At 52.4% G+C, this 20,990-nt stretch overlaps 1 protein-coding gene across 1 annotated transcript in view; it reads right to left on the bottom strand.

Annotated features, from left to right (window-relative positions):
- Shank2 (SH3 and multiple ankyrin repeat domains 2) overlaps window positions 1–20,990 on the bottom strand; it is a 523,081-nt gene that overhangs the window by 307,191 nt on the left and 194,900 nt on the right. The gene's annotated exons all lie outside the window — the stretch shown is intronic.

Raw genomic sequence — 20,990 nt, forward strand, 5'->3', positions numbered from 1 at the left:
AAATAAATAAATAAGAGAAACGCACAATGCCTCTCTGTGGCCACTTCCCACAGGACAGCGAATTCTGGGCTTGACCAACAGGCGGGAGGTGGAGTCCCCTGCTTGTTTCTGCAGGTCATGAACTTCACAGTCAATGACAATACTAAGCCAAGGGAGTCCCACCTTTCATCTGGGAGCTGAACATACATCACTTCAGCAGCTCAAGCCCCAGGGGGTTGGAGCTGAGCTTACAGGTAGCCCCAAGGTTGTCACCACAGCCTCCACTACCCCATCTCTGAAAACCTGTTCCACAGGAACAAGAGGGCGGATTCCCTGGGCTGTGGCTGGTGCAAGGCACCATTCAGGGAAGGAATTATTCAAGCCGCAGCATGCATCCCAGCTCAAATGTGGTAGGAGTTAAACTGCTGTCCAGAGGCCACCTTGAACTCCATTCAGAATCCATCAAAATTCAATGCCACAAGTGCATGCAAAACCAGCAGTGACAGCCACTAAGTCCATGCAGTGCTGAGCACTGTGGATGGCCGGTCCATGTGAGTGGTGGGTGGGTGCCATGATGGTGATGTGCCCCTCAGAGCCTGCTGCCCCCTCTGGCCTTGGGCAGTCACTCAGTGGGCCACATCAGACACCCAGGGGTGATCCCCCACCTCTACAGCAGTAGGGCACCCTGCTTCTCTGTCGCCCTAAAGGCGAGGGCCAAACACACCAAGCAAGGACTCTCCTTAGAAATGAAAACCACAGGGCTGGGGAGACGGCTCAGCATGTAAAGTGTTTGCCACGCAAGCATGAGGACCTGAGTTCGAGCCCCAGAATCCATGTAAAACGCCAGGTTGAGGTGGCATGAACTTGTAATCTCCGCACTGTGGAGGCGGAGATGGAAGGATCTCTGGGGTTCACTGGCCAGCCAGTCTAGACTAATCGAGTGAGCTCCAGGTCCCAGGCAGAGACTGTCTCAAATAACATATTGGGCCGAGCTATGGACCTCACCTTTAATCCCAGTACTCTGGAGGTAGAGGCAGGCGGCTCTCTATGAGATCAAAACCAATCTGGTCTAGATAGTGAGTTTTAGCCAGCTGAGAGACCCTGTCTCAAAACAAAAACACCAAAAACCAAAGACATATATTGGACAACCGAGGAACACAGCACGTTGTAGTCCACCTAAGGTTGACCTTTGGTCTCCCACGCATGTACACACATTGTACACCCCCCCAAACACACGTAAATGCAAATGGCAAACTGTAGTAGCTTCTTTTTTGCTAAGACCCATTGAGGACTTTTCATCACAGAACAGAGCTCAGGCCCCACGTTCGGACCACAAGGCTCAGGGAAGCTCAGAGAAGCTGGCTGCCAGCTGAATCTAACGTTCCCACCTCGTCCCTTGGACCGTGTACCCATCTTGCTGCCCCCAGAGCCTGGGAAATCCACAGCAAGTTTTATACCACCGCAGGGGCTTGGCAAAGGCTGCTTTGGGGAGTGGGCTAGCCAAAAATTCTGGTGACTTGTTTCTCCAACATACAGCACCCAGCCCAGGCCATCTCTTGGTAAGACCTCCCTGAGCACTCTGTCTGGTAATTCATCTCCTGTGTGGCTGCTGTGGTCTTTCCTCCACAGCACTGTCTGAGTGGAGGGGTGGTGAGTGGGTAGGAAGATGGAGGGTGAATAGGTATATGGGTAGAATGATGGGTGCATATGGGTGGCAAGTGGGTGGGTGACTGGGTAGATAAGAGGGTGGATATGTGAGTGGGTAGATGGGAGGGTAGTTGGCTGGGTGGTGGGTACGTAGGTATATAAATGGATGGGTGGGTGAATGGGTGGGTAAGTAAGATGGGTGAGTGGGTCGGGGGTGAATGGGTAAGTAGGTAGATGGCTCGGTGTATAAGTGTGTAGGCAGGTGGGTGGGTGGGTGGATGGGTAAGTAGGTAGATTCTGAGTGAAGAGATGAACAGGAACTCTCCTGACAGAAGTTAAACTAATTCCCTAACAAAGACACTCACCAAGAAAGCAGCCAATTGGGGTCTTGATGGAGAGAGGGCCCATGAGGGCACCATCACCCACACATGGGTCCTATCCTAGATGTCAGGCACCCAGCACAGTCAGGGAGTTGGGGTTTCCATGAAGACAGAGTCTGTCAGCATGCCATCACCCACACATGGACCTACCCTAGGGACAGGGGTCCCAGAGCACAAATGTCACAGCACAGACCGATCCCTGGTTTCACACTCAGCCAACAGTCACGGTGACCCAGAGGACTTCGCCCCTCAGCCTAGGGACCTCTGCACACAGCTGTGCCAGGCACACCTCCTCCAGACCCTGCCCACGTGGATAGCTCCACCCCCACGTCTCCCTGTCCAGTCCTCTTCCCAGGACTCAAGGTCACCGTGTGTTGGAACCCTTTCCGACACCAGCCAGGCTCAGCACAGCAGCCTATGCAGCCATCACACTGGCAAAGCTACTGCCCAGCCGTCCACCCTAGGGACAGGGGGCACCTGAAGTGGGGGCTTTTCTTCAGCTCTGTACTTGAGCACCCCAAACTCCCTGTGGCCTGAATGTCCCCTCACAGATCCTTTTGTCTTCCCAGTCCTGCTGCCCTGGATGTGCTGCTCAGATCTCTTCCATAGCCACCAGTGTCACAGATCCATGACAGAAGAGTGTGCCGGACTCGTGGGATGCAGGAGGGAACCAGAGAACTCCCAGCTCGCTGGACTGGGTCCTCCCGGTCCCCACCTGGATGACGGTGCCAGGACGAGGCTGTCTTCGCTGAGTCATCTGAAGATGAAGCAGACCCGAGGCAGGTGTTTGCCATCAGAGATATGTAAGGGCGGGCTTCAAGTCTGGGTTGTGGCTGCTTGACTCTGGGCCAGGACACTGTTGGCAGCGTGTGCTGGAGATGTGTGTGTGGTCTGTGGTGTGACTTGTGTGCTGTGGCATGTATGGTACAGTGTTTGGTGTGACCTGTATGGTGATGTATGGTGGGGTCTGCTGATATGGATATGCATGATGGTGTGTGTATGGTGCATGTGTATGTGATGTGTGGTGTGTACTCATATGCATACGTGTGTAGATGTGATATAATGTATGTGAGGGAGGAGTGGTGTGCATGTGGCAGGGTATGTGGTGTGATGGTGGAGGTGTGTGGTAACGGGCATATGGGCAATGTTTGTGATGTGTGTGTGGTCTATGAGGTATGATGCAATGTAAGTATGTATTGAACATGCAAGGTGATACCTGAGTGTGTTGAGGTGTGAAGTGTTATGTATATGTGGTGTGAGTGTGCTATGTGGTTGTGGGGTAAGGTATATGTGTGATGTATGTGGTATAGTGTGGTGTGTGCTGTGTGTTGTATTTAAGGTGTTGTGATACACATATGTGTGTAGAAAAAAGGAGTGCGTATGATGTGTGTTCAGTATATAAGGTGTGGTATGTGACATGTGTGACGTGGTGGTGGTGTGTGGTACTATGCGTGTGTACTGTGTTTGGTTGTGAGGTAAGGTGTATGTGTGATGTATGTGGTGTAGTGTGGTGATTTGTACACATGTATATATGTGGTATGTAGAGATTTGCACACATGTGCATATGTGGTACTGTGTATACTGTGTGGTGGTGCATGGTGATTTGCACACACGTGTAGATGTGGTGTGTGTGGCCTGGATGAGGTATGGTGGTGTGCGGTGATATGCACACATGTGTAGATGTTCTTTGGTGTGTGTATCCCAGGTGAGGTGTGATGTGTGGTGTGCATGTGCATAGTGCGATGGGTGGTGGTATGTGGTGTGTTCATGTCCACGCGCATGGAGGCCTCTGCCATGTTCTCTAGCTGTGTGTGTGTCTCCTTCAGCCTGACCCTCATGCTGTCCCCATCATCACTGTGTCCTCAGGTTAAACCATGGACAGATCCCATTCCTCCCCACCTCCTGGTCCTTGGCTTTCCCCCTCCCTTCCTTCCCTCCTTCTCCCCTCCTCCCATCGCCCACTCCCCTCCTCCCATCGCCCTCTCCCCTCCTCCCGGCCTCTCTCCCCTCCTCCCATCACCCTCTCCCCTCCCACTTTTTCTTCCATCATTTAACCAAGCTGAAGCAGCACATGAACATGCCGTGTCTCCAGGTGCCACTGTGGGCGGGGAGTTCAGCCCGGCCAGGCCAGTCAACAAGCATACCCAGCCAGAGGTTGTAAGTCTGGCCAGGTGTTAATCAGGCCTGAGGTCCGTAAGCCCCACGTGGCCCTACTGTGCATCTGCCATATTTAAGAGAAATCTGTTACACCTGTTTCCACTTGAAAACTAAACGAATTCCAAATCTACTAATGGTTTTGTTCCTCCAACCTGTCTTCTTAAAAATGGGCCATGAAGGATTAATGGTTTTAAAACACTAGTGACTACGCAGAAGCACATTACAACGTCAGTTTAAAAGTGTCCCCAGCACCCAGCTTTCAATCACCGGCTTCCAAACAAGAGGTGGGATAATTGTGTGTTCTGCTGGAAAAAATTCCCAGTCCGACCTGTACCTGAACTTGCGTCACAACATATAAACTCAATCAAAATTCTCATCAGAAATCTTATTTGCTGAGAAGCCGGCTTTTTAGACTAAAATTGATGTTAAAAAAAAATCTGCAAATGACCATCGCATATTTAATTGCACCGAGCTGGCCTCCCCTCCGAGCCAGTTAACTCTCTATGGCTCAGAGTCACAGTGTGGGAACTCGGCAGGCTGCACAGTCAGTCTGTGCCCTGTGGCAGTCCCTGAAGACACAGACTCAAGGCTCAGGAGGGTCTACCAAGGGGAAGCTGTGGGTCCTTTCACCCACCCAGGGAAGTTTAGCTGAGGCTTACTGTGGGCCAGGTCGGGGACCACCCAGATGTGCTCCTGACCCAAGGGCACTGAGAGAGTCTAAATAATCACAACAGAAGTGAATAAGTTAAGCAGGAGGACAGCCTCAAGGCTGCAGAGGTGGGGTTAGCCCAGCCATCCAGCACCTGCCAAACCAAGCCGATTTGTGTCTGGGAGGCCAGGACCCCCACACCCCTGTTCAGCAGAGGCTCTGGGACCAGGGAGCACAACCTTGTTTCCCCTCACAGGCAACATACGGTACTGTCTCCAAGGGTGAGATGCGGGACTTCCCACCAGTTATCAAGAGTGCTCCAGGTTGGACCGTACCTCCCCCTCCCCAGAAAACCCCTCCTGTGTCTCAGAATGTGGCCTTATTTAGGGAAAAAGTCATTATGCTGATGACTGATCTATGATGCCTAATCTTGGATGCCACCTTGACACACCCAGGAAGGGGGAACCTCAGTTGAGGAATTTCCTCCATCAGATTGGTCTGGGGGATACTTTTTTAATTCCTGACTGATGTAGGAAGGTCCAGCCCACCGTGGGTGCTGCCATCCCTGGACAGGTGGGCCTGGGCTGTCTAAGAAAGGGAGCTGAGCAAGCCAGGGGAGCAAGCCAGTGAACAGTGTTCCGTTGTGGTCTCTGCCTCAGGTCCTGCCTCCAGGGTCCTGCCTCGAGCTCCTGCCCTGACTCCCTCCATGATGGACTGTAACCTGTAAGCCAAATAAACTCTTTCCTCCCCAGGTTGGTTTTATTCACGGTGTTTATCGGAGCAACAGAGAAGTAAATTAGGGACGAGTCACACCATGGCTCTAATCCAACACACATGGTATCATAGCCAGAAGACACGGGTCAGTGAGAAACCAGGGAAGACGGGGCCGCCAACCAGAGCTGAGCATGGGCCTCAAAGGAGCAGCCACACCACACCTTGACTTTGATGCTGTCCTCCAGAACTGTGAGGAAATCAAAGTCACAAGTCCCCAGTTACAGTACTTTGTCCTGGCGGTACGAACAGACAGACCAAGACAAGACGGGAAGAAGCATCCCCACAGCTGAGGCAGGGGACTGACACCCAGCTCTGGATCCTGCCCACCACCTTACACGTCCTTCCTGGACTCTGTCACCCAGAAGGCAGAGAGGGAGAGGTACCTTGGTGGGGCAACATTTGGATAGCTAAGAGTGCTTCTGTTGCCATGGCAACGCCACTGGGCATCTTGCTGTTTAGCACATCTGGAAACTGGAGGGGGGTGAGGAGGGAGGAGGGAGTGTCAGAGCAAGGGCAAAACTAATTGTGAGGAGGCCACTTGGGCTGACAGGGTCTGTGCTGGCTGAGCCAGAGGGAGCCCCTGTGTCTGCGAACTTCCTCCCAAGGATGGGGGTCCAGGTCAATTGTCTTCGACAGGAGAGGTCCGCTGAGAAGCAGCCAAGCAAGGTCAAGGTCATGCTGTGAGCTGGGAGACTGCTCGGTCAGCGTGGGGAGACCCTGTCCTTGCAAGAGACCAGAAGCTCATACTCCCAAATTTGAGTGAAACCCCAAGGTGATAGAGAGGTGAGACCCTGAGGAGACGATTAGGGTACGGGGGTGTGGCCTCCTGAATGGGGTGAGTGCTCTTAGGATAAAGACCCAGGGCTTGCTGGCACCCTGATCTTGTTCCCAGCCTCCATCACCCCACAAGAAACAAATCTGTTGTTCAGTCCTTGGGTGTATGGCCCTTTGTTACTGTGGCCCGAATGTATCAAGACCGTCCTCCTTGCAGACCCAGAGGGCAGCACATCGTCCAGGAGAGGGTCTAAGCTGCTCTTGAGGTGCCCAAGGAGGGTTGGTGGTGTCAGCCCCTCAGCCCACCATGAGCAAGGGAAGAGTCAGTCGCCCCTCCAAGCGCTCCTCCCACTAGACAGGCCAACTGCACAAGAAAGACAAACTGCGGTGGAGCCAGGCAGGGTTCACCTGAACTTGAGCAAGAACCCCGTCTGTTGCAAGGACGGGGTCTCCCCTATGGAGCACACAGAGCTGCTGCCTCAGGGGACCCAGAAGAGAAGACAGTGGGCCTGGACCTGGGCGCGTGGTAGATGGATCAACACAGATGGCCTTAAAGTGCAGAGGTCACTGCAAAGGACACTGGATACCGAGCACACGGCCAGCATTTCCTCCTTCCTCAGCACCCATCAGATGGAGGTGCATCTGGAAGGGAGGGTGCCACGGCAGCAGATGGCTGAACTCCATCTGGCCTCAAAATTAACCCTTAGCCCCTCAGCAGGGGACCTCAGGGACGGTGGCCGCCACCACCTCCCGATGCAAACTCTTTTCTTTCTTTCTTTTTAAAAATATTTGATTTATTATTTTATTTTTTAAATTTTATGTGTATGCATGTATTGCCTGCATGTAGGTAAGTGCACCCATGTCATGCAATGCCCGCAGAAGATAGAAGAGGCTGTTGGATCCCCTGGAACAGGAGTTACGGACAGTTGGTAGCTGCCATTTGGGTGCTGGGATTCGAACCCGGGTCTTCTGCAAGAACATCAGCGTTCTTAACCACTGAGCTATCTCTCCAGCCCCTTGATGCAAACTGTTTTCTTTCGATGTCTAATTGACCGTATGCCCCAAGTTCAGCACTCTTTAGCCGTTCAGTAGGCAGGGTGATGGCTCAGTGAGGAAAGCTCTCTCCACACCAAGCAGGAGGACCTGAGTTCAATCCCCAGTACTCCTATAAAAAAGCCGGGCACAGCGGCAGGTGCTCCCCATCCCAGTGGTGGGGGGCAGAGTCAGGAGGATCCCTGCAGCTCCCTCCCCAAGGTCAGGGGTCCCCATCCTCAAGTCCCCCCACCCCCGGCTCTTCCAGTCACACAGTTGCTGCCCTGTCCCTTGGAGCCCTGCACCTGACCGTCTCTGCTTGGAGACTCCATTTGCCTGTCATCTGGGCCCTGGCCACCCCTCCCCGACCCTTGTGAGTCCTCCTGTTTGCGAGGCCCTAGGCAGTGGCAGCTTTCTGTATAAGCCTCAGAGTCTCCTATAATCAGGAGGGTCTGCACAAGTTTCCACACCCCTGAAAGACAGGTGCCAACCCCAGACCTCATCCCAAGCCTTCAGAAGACAGGCATAGAGTGGAACAGGTGAGCTGAGGGACATCGTGGCCTGGAAGACACGGGGAAAGACCCAAGGCAGAGGCAGTGAAGCAGGCAGGGGGCTGCTGCCTCAGACACGGCACAGGACGCTCTGGAGGCCCGGTGGGCACCGTCGACAAGGAGGCGCAGACAGAGGAACACCGAGGAGACGTCTGCTCACAATGGAGGCAACACCCTGCCATGCGCACGTCCTAGGAAGTCAAGACGGCAACTAGTACAGGAGGCCTCTTATCTGTAGATAAGGCAGACAGTGAACCCAGGGCGGGGCCTGGTGGCTTCACTCATCAGATCAGAGCCACGGCTGCAGGGGGCTTACAGGGTCCTCATCTGGGCTTACAGGGGCCTCATCCGGAACCTGCTTGGATCTTCAGGTGACTTCTCCCTGGGTGTCTCCTCATAGTCACCTCCCTTTCACATGGATACTGGTCAGTAGGGAACGAGCCCACTCTTACATCCTCACTTTAGCCTGATGACTTCTGTAGTAAAGACCCTGTTTCCAAAGAAATGCTCTATTCTGAGGATCCAGGAACTAGATGTCAACAGTTTGGGGGACATACTCATTCAGCCATCACAGGTACTGTGCTGGATAGCTTTAGTGTCAACTTGACACACCTGGGTTGAGGGAGCCTCAATAGGGGAATTTCCTCTAGTGGACTGACCTGTTGCCATGTCTGAGGGGCATCGTCCTGATGAGTGATGTGGGAGGGCCCAGCCCACTGTGGGTGGGGCCCCCCCGGGGCAGGGGGGCCTGTGTTGCATAAGAAAGCAGGCGGAGCGGGGGCCAGGGGGACAAGCCAGTAAGCAGCGTTCCTCCATGGCCTGTGCTCCAGCTCCTGCCTCCGGGTTCCTGCCCTGAGTTCCTACCTTCTGTTCCCTGATGAACTGTGACCTGGGAGATGTAAGCTGAATAAACCCTTTCCTCCCCAAGTTGGTAGTGGTCAGAGTGTTTTGTCACAGCAGTGAAGAACAAACTAAGACAGGTACCATCTGAATTGGAGGCTCTGAGCTGGCTGGGCAGGTGGGTCTGGCTGGAACTGTGCTTGGGCATTCCTGGCTCTGTGCGGAGGTTGGGAGGAATCTGAGGCCACCAGGACAGAAGGTCACACCAGTAGGGAATCCAAAGGGTACCACAGCAGGGCCTCAAGGGCCGCAGCCCACTGAAAGGGGGTTGTCAACAGATCCTCAGGGCATGTGCTGAACATGCTGGGTTTGGGAGGGGCAGAGGAGGAGATGTGTGAGAGTGAACAGGGCTTGGGGGAGGACCCGTCACCCCCAGCAATCACAGGGGCCCTTGAGGCTTCACAGCAGGCTATGGGCATGTGGGGGTAGGGTGGAGGGAGCCACCAATCACCAGAGGCCCCATTTGAACTTAACCAAGAGGGTCTTTAAAGGCACCTGCAACTCCCATGTGTGCTTCCTATTACTATTTAAAGCAAAACTCGACCTGCCCGCCCCTCAAGACTGTCTTGCAAGGAGTTTCTGAGTGACTTACAAGGCAGATCCAGGCTTATCTTTGGATGAAGAACTCCTTTGTTGAGTCAATAAACACAAAGCCATGGTGCCAACCCCGAAACCCAGAGATTCCTTGGTTGGTTTCTGCATGCCCCCGGGTTCTGTGACAGAACATGTTGCTTACTGTGTCAAATGTCTGGCGGGTCTGGGCAGCGTCCAGTCACCGACCACATGCGGAGCCTTGAGGAGAATAGTGAATAACCACACTACCAGGATAAATCGATGATAAATAGCTGTTGGTTCAGGTCAAGACTGACACTGAAGTATGGAAAAAACTTCCACTTTCCAGATCTTTCTTCAGTTGCAGGTAGAAGAGACCACATCTGTGTGATGGTTGTCATGTTGGGTGATGCTCAGGGTGGGGGCTGGAGCTGGGGTTGGAGGTGGGGAAGGCAAGAGTCCCGACTCTGAAGTTTATAGAGGACTCAGTGCAGCTCCTTCTGTGAACAGAGCAAACCAGGCTGGGAGATGAGGCTGGAAGAGGACGTGGCCCCTTTGCTTGTAGCGTGGTAGATGGGCGCATTAGTCCATCTATTAATTACTCTGATAAAATGCCCGAGTCTGGGTAACTTCATAAACAAAAGACATTCTGTTAGTTCAGAGACTGGGGAGTTCCAGGGCAGGGCACCAGCATTAGCTGAGCTCTGGTGAGGGCCTGTCAGCAGATAACATCATAATGGTGGACTGAGGGGACAGGGAAAGACCACGTCACAAGGCAGGAAGCTCCTTGTTAAAGACACCGCCACTTCCCAACACTGCCACCCTGGGGACCGAGAGCCAGATACATGAGGCCTTGGGAAAGACACTCAGCATTAGAAATGTGCATTATGGCTGGATGGGGGAAGAGAAGCCTGAGCAGTCAGAGGTGCCTCTACATGTGCCATGGGGCGGGGGGTCCATGAGTCATGTGCAATGAAAGACTCGTCTGGGGACCACGCTCACCCCAACAGTGGTGGTACAGCCTATCCTTCAGCGGGGCACCTACTGACCCCTCTGCACCTCCATGTTGACGAACAGAAAAGTGATCTGTAGGGGCTGGGGAGTCAGCTAGGGCGGTACAATGCTTGCTGTGCAAACATGAGGACTTGAGTCTGGGTCCTCAGCACCCATGTTAGTAAGAAAAGCCAGGCATGATGGTGCACATCTGTAACCTCAGCCCTATGGGGGGAAGACGAGCACAGCTTTCTGGCCAGCCAGCCAAGCCGATCTGTAAGCTCCAGCTCAGTGAGAGACTCTGCCTCAAAAACCAAGGTGGGCAGTGATTGAGGGAGACACCCAATGCCAATCAGTGGCCTCCACACACATGTGCACACATGTGCACATGCATCCGCACACCACAAGTAAAGTCATGTTAAGTACTGAGACATCCCTTCTGCACCATGTGGTCTGGAGTCACCTGATCTGGCTGGATGAAAGGTGTCCAAAACAGCTGGAGGAACCCAGCTCCTTGGGGTAGGAGAGTACATCTCCTGTCTGTCTTCACACACATGATCCCCTACTCAGACAGGACAGAGGACACAATGACTGTCATGGTTCTGAAGGGAGCAGGGCACGGGGACCATGGCTGCACTGGATGGCAGCCTCACCAAACCAATATCTGGATAGGATGATGTGTGTGGTCTCCCAAAACAAAGAACCATTGCCATGGCAACCACAGCATCCAGACCTGAAGACTATTCTAAGATGCGAGACAGTAAGTTTTGCTTCTCCAGTGATTGGGGTCGGGTCTGCTTTGAACACGTTGGCCTTCTATGAAAGCCCTGTGAGTAGAAGGAGGGAGGCTCAGGGAAGGTGGTGCCCTCCCCTCGTGGAATAGCACCCATTCCTGAGGTGAGAGGACACAAGTTCACTCGAAATGGAGACGGCTCAGTGGGTAAAGCTGCTCTGAGTTTAATGCCTGGAACTCAGATCCTACAAGGGGAGAACCAACCGATTCCTGTAAGTTGCTCTCTGACCTCCATATGTACCATGGACATACATACATACACACCCACAAATACACAGTAAAGAAAAAAAGAAATGCAATATAAATTTAAAAATATTATTATTATTACTACTATTATTGTCATTTCTAGGGACACAGTTTTAAAATTTTTATTTATATTTTTCTTTTATATCTATCAGTGTATTGCCTGCATGTGTGTATGTGCACCCATGTGGTGCAATGCCCACAGAGGTCAGAAGAGAGCATTGGATTCCCTGGAACTAGAGTTGTGGATGGTTGTTAGCCGCTGTGGGTGCTGGGAATTGGACCCAGGTCCTCTACAAGAACAGCCAGTGCTCTTAACCTTGGAGCCATCTCTCCAGCCCCTCTAGCACACAGTTAAACCAGGTAACATGTATGCTATAGATCTGACCATAGTGAAAGTAAATGGGATCTTTGTGTTAATACATTCTCACCTTATCAAAAATTTCACATACTACAAAGAGTCACAGAGCAAAAGCACTAACCACTGAGTGACTAGCAAATAATCTCTTTGGAGGGGGAAAATTCTCTTGAAGAGGAACTAAGATAAGACGTGGCTATGACTGAAAATGAACTGCTTGTGATGTGTTTTGATTCTGTTTTGGATCACCCCAAACATTTTGATAAGTAAAAGAATAAAAAAATAGGGCAGAACCAGATAGAATTGGTAAAGTGCTTTCCTGGCATGCACAAGGCTCTAGGTTCCATCCCCAGGACAGGAAAGACAGGGAGAGGGGGAGGGAGAGGGAGGGGAGAGGGAGAGAGGGGGGAGAGGGAGAGGGAGGGGAAGGGAGGGGGAGGAGGGATCTGAAGGGAGAGAGGAAGTGTAAGAAACATTAAATATCAGTCTTTTCTGTCAAACACTGTCAACCTTTGGTTAAGTCAAGGAATTCAAATCTTTTTTTTTTTTTTTTTTGGTCTTTTTGAGACAGGGTCTCCCTGTAGCCCCAGCTGTCCTGGATTCACTATGGAGACCAGGCTGGCCTCGAACTTACAGAGATCCACCTGCGTCTGCCTCCTGAGTGCTGGCATTCAGGATGTGCGCCACCATGCCCAGCGGAATTCAAATCTTTTAACCCCTCACATACACTTTGTAAAATTCCTAGAACCGGATGATCCGGGGCAGCTGGGCCGTTCCCTTTCCTCCAACCCCCTCTCCCCTCTACTCCATTTCCTTTGTGCTGAGGAAGAGCTAGGAAGAGCTGATGTACTAGGTTTTTGAAAACCTAGCCAACTCAAAAAGTCTGGGAGGTCAGAACTCAGCCAATGGGGAAAAGAGACGGCATTTTCAACTTATCAAACTTCCAGGTTGGGCAGCTTGCTGGATCGGAGCGGCAATGTGCATCCTTTTGCAAAAGCGAAATCTGCTTCCTGTCGCTGTCAGTTGTGCTTGTGCACATGCTCTCTGTGTGGGATGGGAGGCGTCCTTGGACCTCAGATCTTATTTTTTTTTAAATATTTTCTTTATTATTTTTATTTTATGTGTATGAGTGTATTGCCTGCATGTATGTGAGTGCACCTGTGTCGTGCATTGCCATGGAGGTCAGAAGAGGGCTTTGAATTCCCTGGAACTGGAATTAAGGACAGTTCATAGCTGCCTATGGATGCTGGGAATCAAACCCGGGTCCGGGTCCTCTGCAAGAGCAGTCAGTGCTCTTAACCGCTGAGCCATCTCTTCAGCCCCTCAGATCTTATTTTTAACAGAAGGAAAGAGGGAGGGGGGAGGGAGGGAAGGAGGGAGGGAGGGAGGGAAAAGAAGGAAATGGGCTGGGGCAGACAGCATCCTGCCCTTCAGCCACCACACGTGCAGTACCGGTGAAAGGGCTGCCAATACCCTTAAGGGGCTGCCTCAAGGGAGACACGCCCACAGCCTACCTGGAAAGACACTGCGAAGATCCTGCCCCAGGACAGAGCCCACAGTAACCACAGAATCTGACTTCACTGAGAGGAAGAGAAGGGAGCCTGGCCTCCTGCCCCCAGCCCCTGCCCCCCCGCACTTTTCTGCTTTTTCCATCTCCCCAAACTCTCGCAAGCTCAGGAAAACCTTCACTGCCTAGTGCAATGCCTCCTGGGATGAGGGCGCTGTGGAAATGAGAGACAGGATGGCTCTGCTCCCAGCTCTGCTGCCTGGGTCAGTTCCTCCACAGAAGCTCCAGGGTGGTCAGGGGCATGGACGTGGCTGAACAGGGAACCCTGCGAGGCAGAGCTTTGAGTGGAATTTAGAAAACCCACTTGGCTGTTGGTTGAACTACAGTAGGACAATGGCCTGGTAAGCCCACCACAAGTCAGACTACTGTTAGGTGAATGCGTTGAGAGCTGGGGAAACTCGGAGCTGGGCAAGTATCTGGCGTGCGTGAAACCCTGGGCTCCATTTTCTACACCAAAAAGAAAGGAGAGAACTGCAGTAAGCCTGGCCTGCGGGTGTCACCACCACACCACTCAGCACACTACTGGGCACCTGCCTCTCCTCTGTCATCTCAGGGGTGACGGGAGCTGAGAGCTGCAGCCTCTACTCAGCACCCCAAGAGGTGATGAGACCGTAGGTCATCAGCCCAAGAAACACCCAAAACTCATAGCCTGCCTTCTACAAAAATCTAATTGGAGTCATCTTAACTTGGGGGCCATCTGCCTGTACCATGTGATGGCATCTAGTATTTACTGACCACTCACGCTGGGCCAGGCACTGCCAGGCCCTGTCCACTCGGGACCTCTTTCCCAAGCACAGGTGCCCCACCCTGGAGATGCCCCACAGCAGTGTCTCATACCCTGCTCCACACAGCAAGATCACTTGCAGGAACAGTCACCTGTAACCGTCATTTTCTTGATTCATGTGTTTGTATTTAAACAAATGATTATAATAAAACCATGTTGGGGGCTGGAGAGATGGCTCAGTGGTTATGAGCGGAGGCTGCTCTTGCAGAGAGCAACCTGGGTTTGGGTCCTAACACCCACATGGTGGTTAACAACCATCTGTGACTCCAGTTCCAGGGGTTCTAACACCCTCTTCTGACCTCTGTGGGTACTGCATCACATGAGTACACTTACACACATGCAAGCAATACACTCATAGACATAAAAAATAAAAATAATAAATAAGATATAAAAAAATGCTGATGTGAAAGGTCCCATCTAAACCCAATAAAATAGTTCTCATGAGCACAGAAATCACACTTACTCAACCTGTCCTCTGCACTGACTGGTGTTTCACATTTTAAACTCAAAGAATTCACAGTAATGGTGACAGCACACACAAGCTCAGGGAAGACAAGTCCCAGCATGGACGTGGGGAGGTGGGGAAGAGCCCTGTCTCTAGCTGAGGAAGTATTGGAAGCCGATAACTACAGGAAGCAGGTGGGTCACTTTTTTTAAGGGTGTGATGCTGGTTAATCCGTCTCTAGTGGATAGATCCACACTGAAGGGCATTTGGGGACACACAACTGACTCAATAGGCCTTAAATACACATATATTTACATATAATATTATATATATATGAGTACATGAACTCTGGTATGGGATGGGGCAGACAGAGGAGTGCAGATAGGGGAGGGGGTCTAAATATGATCAAAATATAGTGTATGAAATTTGCAAAAAGTCAAAGAAATAAAAGTCAGACCCATGAAGGACTCTCGTGGTTCCCTCGGATGTCGGAGTTGAGGAAGGCTTGCTCGGCACACAGATCGCTCTACTCTTGTTCTCCAGCTTCCCGTTCCACAGCAGGAACAGAGAATTGCCGGGGCCAAGAATCCCGCCACAGGGCAGCTCAGATCCCATGGACCTAACTTGTATCAGGGTTACAGCTGGGACCACAGGTGCCTGAGGTCCCCAGTAATCACCACTAAATGGCACTCAGTGATAGGACATATTTGAGGGGACAGGCCATCCCTCCACATGTGCATGTTCTCGTGTGTGTGCGTGGACACACGTGTGCCACAGTGTGCATGTTCACGTGTGTGTGCATGGGTACACGTGTGCCACAGTGTGCATACTGAGGTCAGAGTACAGCCCGGGGTGTCGATCCAACCCTTCCCTTCCACCTTGCTTGAGACAGGCTCTCTCTCTCGTTAATCCCCTCTCTGTTTGCCATGCTGGCTGGCCTCCAGCCTGCAGGGGTTCTCCCATCTCCACTACCCATCTTACGGGAGCACTAGGATTGCAAACTTGAGCTACCTCCTCTGGATTTTATGGGTTCTAGAGATCTGAATTCATGTCCTCCCCTCCTGTCAAGAACTTTACCTCCCCCGCCCCAAGCCATCTCCCAGTCCTGCACACCACCCCCCAGGAGATACAGTAAAGACAGCAGCTTAACCAGTTCAGAGCCAGAACATGGGGCCTGCGCCCTGACGTCCTGTGGGTGGTCAGCGCATCACCTGTAATTCTCTGGGCTCCTGACCTAAAATCTCTTCAGTGACTGTGGTCTGGCCGGCCTTTGTCACCTGCCCTCCTTCTGTCTGGTCTTTGGCACAACACACTTCCCCACCCTACAAGCTGCAGGGTGACCATGTGGTCTAGAACTATCTGTTGACCTAGAATAGAAGATGGCGACTGATCTGGGCTGGGCCCAGTTCCAGCTTCACAAGCCTCGGGCCTCCAGCCCCACCCTGTGTCCTCTTCAGTCTTCCAGATCTGGCTGGGCATTTTTAAAAGGTTCTACTCAGGGGCTGGAGACGTGGCTCGGCCGACCCACTGGCTGCTCCTGCAGAGGTGCAGGGTTCAGTTCCTAGTACCCACATGGCGGCTAACAACTGCCCATAACTCCAGTGCCAAGGGACCTATCCGACGCCCTCTTCTGACCTCCGTGGGCATTGCAGGACACTTACAAATATACAGGCACTATACTCATACATATAAAATAAAAACAATAGATAAACTTTTAATGTTCCATTTATATATATATACATATAGTGTGTGTGCACGTGTGTGCGTGTGTGCACGCATGTGTGTGCGTGTGTGTGTACATGTGTGCGTGTGTGTGCGTGTGTGCACGCATGTGTGTGTGCGTGTGTGTGTGTACATGTGTGTGTGGTGTGTGTGCATGTGTGTGCATGCATGCGTGTGTGCGTGTGTGTGCGTGTGTGCACGCATGTGTGTGCGTGTGTGTGCATGTGTGTGCACGTGTGTGCGTGTGTGCACGCATGTGTGTGCGTGTGTGTGTGCGTGTACATGTGTGTGGTGTGTGTGTGCATGTGTGTGGTGTGTGTGCATGTGTGTGCATGCATGCGTGTGTGCATGTGTGTGCGTGTGTGTGTGCACGTGTAGGTCAGAGGACAACTTTTGGAAGTTGGTTTTCTTTTTCACTAAGTAGGTCCCAGGGATTGCCTGGTTTGTCTTGACCTGCTGAGTCACCCTGCTGGCCCTACATGCATTTCTGGCCCTCCCCGAGGGCCTTTCCCAGGTCTGAGAAGGAGAGGGAAGGAAAATCAATACCTGGGGCCACTGTGACTAGTCCTGTGGGCTGAGGACAAAGCATCTCCCCAGAAAGCGGCCAGACCCGCTGGCAGTGAACCAGGAGGAGGGTGAGTTCAGAGTGAGGGAACGGTGCATTCTGAGACGAGTCGCAGCAGAGGACAGGGCGGGGTCTTCGTATCATGACTATGGGCATATATATGCCACCTCATGTGTATGGAGGTCAGAGGACAGCCGGGGGTGTCCACCTTCCACCTTGTTCGAAGCAGGGCCTCTTGATCCCTGCAGCCTATGAGGCTGTCCGGCCCTTGAGCTTCTGGGGAACTCTCCTGTCATAAGGATGGCCCATATTACAGATGCGCACTGCCAAGCCCGGCCTTACATGGGTTCTGGGATTAACACCTGGAGTTAGCGATTTATTCATTGAATGTTTCTTGAGAGCCTCTGGGCTGCTGGGTACCATTTTGGCTGATGGAGCCAGGCGTCTTGGGGCACAAAGGCCAATAGAAGAGAGTGGGTGTGTGGACACAGTGACACTGGGGAACAGGGATCTTGGGGTTGCACACCCATCCCCCAGCAGGAGGAAGTTCTGTTAGCCCAGATTGAATGAGACACCTTTTTGGAAAGGGCCATGGTTCAGTCCTGTCTAAGCCACAGGAAAAAAACATAGCTGTCATTGACAGATCTTCACGGCGAATGGGAACCATGGAGTCTAGGACCATGCAACTCCAAAGGCCGGCCTCTGGAAGGGCTGGGACAACACCAGATCTTGGTGCATGTCTCACTCCTCACAGTACCTCATCTTCCCCTCCATACTCAGGAGGAGATTTGAGGCCGAGGACATAGTCCCTGTACAGAGGCTGGCTGCCCCTCCTTGGTTTCTGGAGGAATTTCCCCCATAGGTAGGATGGACCTCAGGAAGTCTCAGAAAGCCAGGTTCCTCCAAGGGCTGCTTTGCACCCGGGGCTGCCACCCACGGTGGGGTGAGTCCTGCCACCCTGGATGACCACAATGGCCTGGATGAGCTTGGGATCAGTCTCTGTCACAAGGACGCTCCCAAATTCTGGGAACTTCTTACACCTCCTCACTGGCTCCCAGGAGCCTGGACGGAGCCACGAAGGAACAAACAGGACAAAGCCCATTGGCAGAAGGCTTCTGATTGATTCCTGGCCTCTCCACAGATCCAGCTGAGCTCTCTGCCCCTCCAGACCATGTGACACCAGCCTCCTTCCAAGAACCCTGATAACATCCCAGGGGTCTCGTCTAGGGAAAGCAAAATGTTTTGAGGGCTTTTTAATCAGCCATATGAGGGCCTCCTGGCCAGCACAGCCCACATGGCGATGGCCCCAGGGCATGAGAGTGAGTTAATGTAAGAGTCCTATGCCTGACCCAGCAGAGCCATAGATGCGGCAGTGATGCCTTACATCTCTGCTTCTCTCCTGACAATTCCTGCCGCTTCACAGAGCTCTCCACTTATTCCTTCTGGGGGCTGGAGTGAGTCCCACTGAGGCGAATGTTGGGGAGGGGGGCCCGGACCCACCCCCTCTCGCTCCAGCTCCCATGAAGTCTTGCCAGTGCTGCTTATCAGAGCAGAATTAGGAACCTTCCCTCCGCTCCGTTTAATTCCACCACGCACATCCTGCCCAGCCCTCAGTCCCTTTTGATGCGGCTCAAATACCTGGATTGCCATAAAGAGACTCAAGGAAGAGCTCTCTATTGTCTGTGTTTGCATTTGGGCTCAAGTCTGACCCAGAGGGACTCCTCCATGCAACTGCAGTGGGTGTAAGGACGGAGGCGATCACCTATCTGCACAAGCTGCTGAGGCCCAGAGAGACTTGTGAGTGGTCCAAGATCACCTGGAAAATTCCAGATATGACCTCACCCTTTGGGGTCCTTGGCCTAATGCGGTTTCATCAGCTCCACTACTCAGCAAGTCTTTGTAGAATTATGAGACTCTATTTCCTCGGTTATTTTCTGGTATGCATGCTGCATGGGGCTTTATGAAAAGTCTAGAATCTCTGGAGTTGAGTGCTTCCCTAAGTCTTGCAGGCACCATCTGGACTGCTGAGGGTTGAGGTTCCTCACAGGGGGCACAGGGAGGGACTGTCTCTCTTGGTACTGGCTCAATTGCATACTGCAGTCACACCCAGGCATGTCAGTCAGGGACATTGCCCAGGAAGGATGTAGTTGAGTGGTCAGGACAGAATGGAGTTCTTTGCTAGGATCCTGGGAATCTGGCAGGACTGTCTGGGAACCGTGACTTGTGACTGAGATGCTGCTGCCCACTGGGGGTCAGGACTGGTACCCCCACCTGCCTGGCTATTCACTTGATAACTATCTGCCAAGCAGTTTTTCAGGGACTGGGGACCACGAGTGGCAGAGCCTGGTCCCTGATTCCAGTTTAGCCCAGGATAAACTGAATGCCATAGTTTTTACAAATAAGCCACTCACTGGAAGTGATGAGGAGGCCCCGAAACCCCAGCTGGGCAGGGGTGTAGCTGGCCATGAAGATAGGGTGAGAGGGCCCTTGGAAGACATCTAGGGATCAGGTCGGAGAAGCTCCAGGACTAGAGACAACTCGGACAGAGGATGACAGACATGGAAGGGCCAGGGAAGAGAGCCATCCCACCCACCGTGGGTGGAGTCACTCCTTAGCTGGGATCCTGGACTGTATAAACAGAAAAACAAGCTGAGCACCAGCATGCATTGCTCTGCTTCGTGATTGTGGATGTCGCATGACAGCAGCTTCTGGCTCCTGTGACCTCACTGTGATGGCCTGTAGCCTTGAACTGTGAGCAGGAAAAACCCTGTCTTAGTCACTTTTCTGTTGCTGTGATAAAACATCATGACCAAGGGAACTTATAAACAGAAGAATTTATTTAGCTTACGGTTCCAAAGGGGCAAGAGTCAGTCTATCACTGAGGGGAGGCATGGTGGCAGAGGTGGTGGAGGAGGAGCAGAAGCTAAGTGCTCACATCTTCAAGCAGGCACAGGAAGCAGAGAGTGACTAGAGATACAGCAAGGCTTAAGAATGCTCAAAGCCCACCTTCAGTGACCTGCTTCCTCCAGCACGGCCACACCTTCTAAGACCTCCCAAAACAGTACTGCTAGCTGGGGACAAAATGTCCAACTACTTGGAGCCTATGAGTGGGGGAACATTCTCGTTCAAACCTCCACACCTTCCTTCCTTCGGCTGAGAGAGGATTTCATCACAGCAGAGGAGAGAAGCTGAGATGGGGGGTGGGGTGAGGGGCTAGTTGGATGTTAACACTAGCAGGCTGAGAGGCTGCTGAGATGGTATCCTCCATCATAGTCAGCAGCTCCTGAGACCAAGAGCCGAAACCACAGGGCTCTGATGACCGGCTGGAGGTCTGAACTGCATCTCTGGCCCTGGGTGGGAACAAGACCTTCTGATTGCCCCAAAGGTTGTGATATTTCCCTAGCTGGAGCACAACTGGGGAACAACAAGAACTCCAGTAAGAGAAAGCCAGGGGGCCTGTCCGTCACCTGGCCAGGAGACGCCCCTCTGAAAGCTGTCTGCGCCCCAGACTCCAGAAGTCGTATAGGGTTAGCTTCCACCTCTCATCGAGGAAGCTTTGTTTAGAAACCGATGGAGACAATTAGAGATCCACAAGTGGCACATCTACGACAACCTCTATACCTAAGGCTCAGAGAACAGAAGATGGAACAGAAAGACGTAAGAGCCAGGACGCCTGCCATTGGAGGGCGTCTCCTAGACGTGTCAGACAGGCTGCGCCCGCGAAACCTCAACAATATGGCAGCTATACAAGACCTGCACAGTGACACCAGTTGACATGCCAGTGTGCATGGGGGTGATGTCATGAGGTCCCATCCATGACTCCTCCCCAGGAACTGAGCGATCTAGGTGGAGCCCCATGGACTCCCTCCTGGGTGAAGACTCCCATGCCTAGACCCTCTCTCCACTATGGAAATACTCAGCTCATTTGCTTTTTTTTTTGTAAGACAGAGTCTTGCTACAATAGCCTAGGTTGACCTAGAATTCACTACATGCCCAGACTGGCCTAGAACTCACAGCAATTCTCTTGCCTTGGACTCTAAGTGCTGGGGTTGAGGGATGAGCCACCACAATTGACTCTTCAAGGGCTTTGAGGACCTCAGAGTGAGCTCCTTAAACTTTCCAGAA

The sequence above is a fragment of the Nannospalax galili genome, unplaced genomic scaffold, assembly GCF_000622305.1.
Source record: "Nannospalax galili isolate Female #2095 unplaced genomic scaffold, S.galili_v1.0 scaffold1307, whole genome shotgun sequence".
Classification (NCBI taxonomy): domain Eukaryota; kingdom Metazoa; phylum Chordata; class Mammalia; order Rodentia; family Spalacidae; genus Nannospalax; species Nannospalax galili.